This window comes from Pezoporus flaviventris, unplaced genomic scaffold, assembly GCF_033815535.1.
Source record: "Pezoporus flaviventris isolate CSIRO_AGI_PZ_B2104156 unplaced genomic scaffold, CSIRO_AGI_Pfla_v1 ptg000007l, whole genome shotgun sequence".
Lineage (NCBI taxonomy): Eukaryota > Metazoa > Chordata > Aves > Psittaciformes > Psittacidae > Pezoporus > Pezoporus flaviventris.
The window spans coordinates 20,711,124-20,717,656 of NW_026892555.1; the positions used below are offsets into that span (position 1 = coordinate 20,711,124).

The 6,533-nt window shown below is 42.7% G+C and overlaps 1 long non-coding RNA gene across 4 annotated transcripts in view; it reads right to left on the reverse strand.

The window, feature by feature from the left end:
* Window positions 1-6,410, reverse strand: part of LOC133266610 (uncharacterized) — a 371,798-nt gene extending 365,388 nt beyond the window's left edge. For 3 of the 4 annotated variants that reach the window (XR_009742457.1, XR_009742456.1, XR_009742455.1), the window contains exons 1-3: window positions 4,933-6,410; window positions 4,552-4,705; window positions 824-936 (exon numbers count right to left, since the gene is read on the reverse strand). This is a non-coding gene — a long non-coding RNA (uncharacterized LOC133266610). The remainder of the gene's footprint in view (window positions 1-823; window positions 937-4,551; window positions 4,706-4,932) is intronic. The other variant, XR_009742458.1, reaches the window with a different exon arrangement.
* Window positions 6,411-6,533: the final 123 nt, after the last annotated feature.

The following is a 6,533-nucleotide window of genomic DNA, read 5'->3' on the forward strand; positions in this document are numbered from 1 at the left end:
ACCTCATAATATAACCTTTGACATACAGCATCATTTCATTTTAACTTTAAATGAACATCTAATACATAATTCACTTTATTAATAATTACTTGGATTACTTTATAAAAATACAGGTTCAATACATTACCCATTGATCCTTTTAGTGGCAAATGTTTAAGGTGAGAGTTTGCATGTATAACAGCTACACTGCTTTGTTTTTGAGGTCCTCCAGAAAACCTCAGTGTGTTCCCTATAAGACTGGCAATTTGCACCTTAGCAATATTTCTGATGTATTCAACTCTAACAGCTATGGTATATTTCTAAAGACTGTAAAGCAAATAAATAATTTATCATTTAAAAAATAAGAGACAAACTCAGGATAAATGCATACAAGACAAGAAGCTCTGAAATTAAGTGGCAGAACTGATTTGAAGCAAGACATTATGGAGCCTTTTTCCTGACAATCAACATTAAAATAACATTACCTAGTAAGCTCAAATAAATAAAAAATAAGTCCAAAAATAAATCAAAGTAGGTATAATAGAATGACATTAGTCTCAAGTTTGCCTCAAGACATTCTGTCTCTTCTGGTAACACTTCTTAAGTATTATCTATCTTGCTCACTCAAGAGCAGTTACACATCATAGAAGTGAATACAAGCTGAAAAGAGTTCCAAGTTCCCAAATCCCAATGATTATTATTTGCAAAAAGAACAGAACTCTTTTCATCTACAAACCAACATAATTACTCTAGATTCCGTAATTCAGTCCTGTGTGGAGGATCAGGATAAGACTAATGCACAGTGAATTCATCAACACCAGATTAAATTTGCTTGAACTCATACCTCCAGCCTGGGAGGACCTGTGTTTAGCCAGTGTTCCCAGCAGACTGGGTAGCCAACTGCCTTCATGCACCCAGGGCAAAGCACGCTGGTTTCAGCATCATCCATCTTGCTTCCTGTAGAAGGAAGTGGAGAAGAAAACATATGTGATATGCTCTTTCATTTTATCTTTGGAAGACACACAAACACCTCAGCACTGGGCCATCAGTTAGGAATGAGAACATAATAAAATCGTAATGTGTAAACCATAGATTCCACTTGCAGGCCTCTGTCTAGGCAACTGCTTTCAAACACTCAAACCTCCTTTTTGTTGCTGATGTTGGGGATATTTCATTTGATTTCTTCATGGTTGTGATGACTACAGCAGCATCCCTAAAACGCTCCTTAGCTGCATCTCAAAATAGTCTGATTAATCAACCTGATTTAAGAGTGATGAACTTTGTTCTTCTGCACAGCTTTTGATTTGCATCTAATCTTTTTGATTTTGCATCTAAGACTGTAAAATCAACTCGGGTACAGAAGCAAACTGAATTTTCCCTGGGAAAGTAAACAAATGCAAAGCAATGCCAAGGTGCCCATTTTCAAAATCAGCTGTCAGCAATGCAAGAATTTGCACACTTTTACATTCAATATGTCACTAACACTTAAATGCTACAGTGAAAACACCCATATGAGATCCGTTAATAAACCTATTTGTACATGACAGCTTCACCACCCAGCCCTATCAAACCCTCTTTCCAGCTAACCAGTTACTGAAAGTTATTGCAGCCCTTCAAGTGCAGCCAGATCCTAATGTCCTCCCCCGTCTCATATACTAAATGTCAGGAATTAAAGTTATTTAGATTAAATTCAGCCCTGAGTGACCCCTGTGCAAACTTTTAGTCTTTCATAAATTTTAGAACCTTTTTCTAAACAAGCAAGAACAGCATCCAGCTTCCTTTCTCAGAAAGGTCAGTAGGAGGTAGAGAGCAGTGCTGATTTATCTTCATCGTTTGGTGACAGGTTCTGTAAAGGAAGCTGCCTTTTTACATTACATTTTTTTCAGAATTGGGCAGGTGACAACTTACAGTTCGTCACTTCTATGCCGTTCATTTGGTGGGCATCCTTCATCCATACTTGTTACTTGGGTGACAAGATGTTGGCAAACGTTTTAGAGTTATTGTTGTGAAAATGAACTTTGCATTTTACCAGCAGTCGAATCTGAGAAGTCATCCTTGGAGACACTTCCAACCATGCATTAACTCTCCAATATATATACTTAAATCAGTCCATATACAAAATCATTTGAGGATTTTAATCCAAGGTACAGGAATGCTTATGTGGGATTCACTGGTACTTGGATTCTTCAATGTTTCATTTTTTATGAAACTAAACTATGGACAGAGAGGTGAGGTTAGAGAAGGTTCTCAGGACATCTTCAATGACACCAAGAGAAAGGCAATGTGAGGTCCAGCAGCTCCAACTACTTTCCACTCCATGATGGAAAATAGCAGCTTTACCCACAATTTGTTTTATCACTGGCAGCTGACTGAGAGTCAGAATCTGACTCATTTTAGACTGGGGGGAAAAAATGGAACAAAAAGAAAATAAAGGCCTAAAATGCATCCATCCTTCACTGAAGTCTCTCAGTTGGGTCCACCTGCAAGAGTGTCCTGAGGACAAAGGATGTCAGTTGATCCAAAAGCACAATCAGACTACAAAGGAGAAGAATAAGAGATCTCATTCCCTTGTACAAAGCTTGAAGTTTGGCTTGAAAATCACAGGCTGTGGCCAAGGAAAGAAATTAAGACAGCTAGGACACATTCCTAAGAATGCTAATAAACGTTTTATTCCAGAAAGGTGGTAATATTCCAAAGATCTTGCTTTTGGTGTGTGGGGGGCATGAAGTTCAAAGCCATACAAAAGCACACAAAGGCTGCATCAGAATGCTGCTATATACATTATATATATGTGTAGCCTGAGGATCAGCACATAAAGGTATGTAACAAAGTCACAACAGTCAGGATTTTGAGCAGGCAGCTTTTGGAAAAGTAGCTCCTGACAGCAGGAGAGCACACAACAGAGCTGCCAGCTCTTCCTTTTTTTTTCCCCAGAGGCCATAGATTTGCAGAATCATCTCTGGTCCCCAGAGAAATGCCCTTTGCTAGGCTGCCTTTCCTCATTTTCCTGTTCCCAGGAAAACAAAATACAAAAACCAAACCAGTCAATCAGAGCATCTCTATTTTCTAGCAGCACCAAGAGTAACCACCGCTGCGACTTCCAGTCCTGACAGCATGTGCTGACTTTCAGGAGCTATTCCTATGGACTTCCTGGACTTACTTCCCCCCCAAACCCTGACATCCTCTTCTAGTGTGTGGATAACCCCTGCCTTGCCACTCATCCACTTTTAATTAAATACGGTTAAGCACAGGGAAGAATAGCTAAGCACTTACAAGAGAAACGATGGGAGGGAAGAAGAACGAACTAAATGCTGTGCTAGAGGGAGAATAAAAGATATCGGGGGTCATTTTCTGCCCCATTTCCCTCCATTTCTTCCTCTCAGATAAGAAAGTAAAGTAGGAATGTCTGTAAATAAGCATACATTTATGTGCCTTTATATGCAAATGTGTCTAACGATACAAATGAGTTTTTGCTCCTAGCTGCTGACAAGTACGCCTGACAGTCTGAGATAGCGAAAGTGCAAGTCACCGAACAAAAAGCTGTGTGGAGAGCAGCAGAGAAAATGGGTCTGAAGGAAAGGGAAACTGCTTAAAGCCTATCTTTTAAAATAAAAACATGTTCCCTGGTCAAAACAGCAACAGGCAAGACAAAATAAAACATTCCACACTGGGGAAAAAGTGCAGGAAATATAAGAATAGAAGACAGCAGGAGAATATCTGTTCAAGAGACAGCATATGCAAAGGTGAGTAATGTCTAATTCCTCGGATCTGTTTCAAATGGCAGCGTTCATGAAATCCAGAGAAGTGGAAATGGTGTTTGGCAAAAATAGCCCACTTAAAGGGGAAGGAGTGCAGTGCCTATTGACATATGGGACTGTTAGCAAACAAAAAGTATGGGTAGTGGCAATTAGGGTTGTGGCAGGCGACATTCCATTCACTCCAAAACCAGAAATAATGGAAAGGACTGACTGGAAAGGCTGATGTTTCCTTTCCATGAAACTATTAACACTGCCTACAACATTTCAGCCTACTTCACAAGGGCTTCCCCTATATTTTCCTGGAGATATCAAAAAGCAATACATGCGCTTCATCTAACGTATCATCTGGCCTGGATTCCATGTGCACTTTTAAGGATTATAAATCAGTTAATTTTGCATCATGCTACCGCAAAATATTCAAGCACCTCTGAAAACATATAGTCTACATTTGGGTGGTTGCCATTTCAATGAGACTCTTCTACAAAATAAAGGTTTAAAGCTTGTGTTAAAAATGAACTCTGTAACATAACTTGAAGCAAGTTGCAGCAAATGCTGTGCCATCATACCATCTGTGTTCAAGTACAGCTCTCAAGCTCTCCTCCTATTGCTTCCTAAAGTGGAAAATAATGGTAAAAAATAAAATCAGATAAGATGAAGAAGCATTGTGCATTGGAATATGTTATGAACCTGAGCCTTACAACGCTTGTTTCAAAAATTGACTTCTCTGTATCTGTATACCCCAACAAAGCATCATTGTGGAAGTAAAAAGGAAGGTTATACGCTTCTTCATATTTAAATTAAGCAACGTTTTCACCTGACACAGCTAGCAAATTCTGGTGAGCTTTGTTCTACCAGATACTGCTGGCTTTGCTTTATTTTAGCTCTCTCCACAAGTGTTCCAGCAATATTCCATGGGAACGTGAGTGAAATTTATTAGATCTTGGAGTAAATGGAAGGCACTAGAACTGCTGAGAAATCAAAAAGAAAAAATACCCCACTGTTAAATCAATGCCTAAGATAAGAGGAATTGCTGGAGAAAACTTACACGGAGAAAAATGTACAAACCCCAACATACATCTTAGGCCATGAGGAAGTGTAGTAGAAGATCCATAAACAAACCCTAAAGGTAAAACACTGAAAGCCTAACTGTTCTTTATATGATATAATTTTAAAGGTAAATTAATAAAAACCCTACCCTTAAAAAATCAACTTTCTCATATGGAGCTTAAATTAGCACCTTTCTGACAGTGAGTCAAAACACAGGATCATAGTTTTGAAGATGCAGAAATAACCCCCCTGTTCTGGTCACTTTATCACACTCTCAAGGTCTCCAGTCACTTCATCACTGCAGAGCAGAAGGAAGACAAGGAACATGCTGGGAAGCTATCCCAGAAGTGCCTCAAGAAGACAGAGAGAGGCATGCAGGCAAGACCAGGAGGCACAAGGCAGAAGGCAGAGCACCTGCAGAAGAACTTGATGCTCTTTTCTCTGGTACCGTATCAACCTGGTCCTGGCCAGTCACTCAACAAGAACACAAAGACATTCGTAACTTCCTCTTGATTTCTGAGAAGCAAGCACCTCGCTCTTCCTATGCTATTCTCACATACTGCTTTACCAACAGATTTTTATGACTGCCGACATAAATATGTGTCCGTCCTGTGCTGGTGGCTACGTCTGCATGAGCTGTTCCAAATGATCAGTAAAGCGAGTATGTGTGACCCAAGCAGGAGCCACTCGGAAAGCTGCTGCCACTTGATTTCCAATTAGGCTGTGCAGCTGGGACACCGTAACTGACACTGTGAGAAGGGCCTGAGGCTTCATATGAGACCTTGTAGTGGAAAGGAACAGGGTGGAGCGCTCAGTGGAGTCTGCCATAGGCAGCAAGCTCCTGGGAGAGGGTATGTCCTTCTCCCCCAGGAGATGCTCCTGATCTGTGGAAGAGAAAACCTCCCTACCACCACCCCTGTCCTACTTGACCCTTTCCAAAAAACATACCAAGGTGCCTTCTCATCTTATTTCTAATTCTGTGAGATAGTGCTGATCCCAGAGACCAGGAAAAAGCATGAAAGAGGTCCACACACTTGAGGCAGGGATTCAAGCTGGAGCATGCTGCTCAAAAAGGGGACAAAGGAATGCAGGCTTTGATCACCTTTGGGAAACACTCTTCTCAAAACCGAAAGTGTTTCCAACAGCAGCAATGTTTATTACTTTTACACTCTTTTCACTCCTGTCAGCACGTTCTCATCAAGGTTTGCGTGGTGCTCACCGCAATGCCCATCTGCCTTTCCAAGGCTCAGGCTTGCAAAAGGGCTGGATGTTTGTCATCTGCGTGGCCCAGCAGCATGTCCACCCTACTGGGCTCCGCCGCAGCTGCCGGGCTCCTGCCGCGATTCCATGTGCCCTTTACGGGTCTGTCCTGCCAAGCCCACACCTCCTTCCCACTCCCGGCCCAGGATGGGGCTCCTGGCAGCAGCGCGGTGCCGCGCTCGGCAGGGACGGGCCTCACACGGACCTGGGAGCACCGGGACCCAGTCCCCTCGTGTCTCACCCACCGACCCGGCACAGCGGGAGCGGCGCTGGACAGGCTCTGGGGAAAGGGGTCTGACCGGGAGAACTCGGCCCCTGCGGAAGGCCCAGCGGCAGGAGCAGACCCTCAGCGGGTGCGGTAAACGGTGAGGGATGTGTGACACCGTACAAAGCACAGGACGCACCGCGTGGTGCCGCCACACGCCCCCTCACCCACTCGGCACCGATGCCCGAGACCCTCCGCCACCGCCGCTCACCTCAGCCCACCAG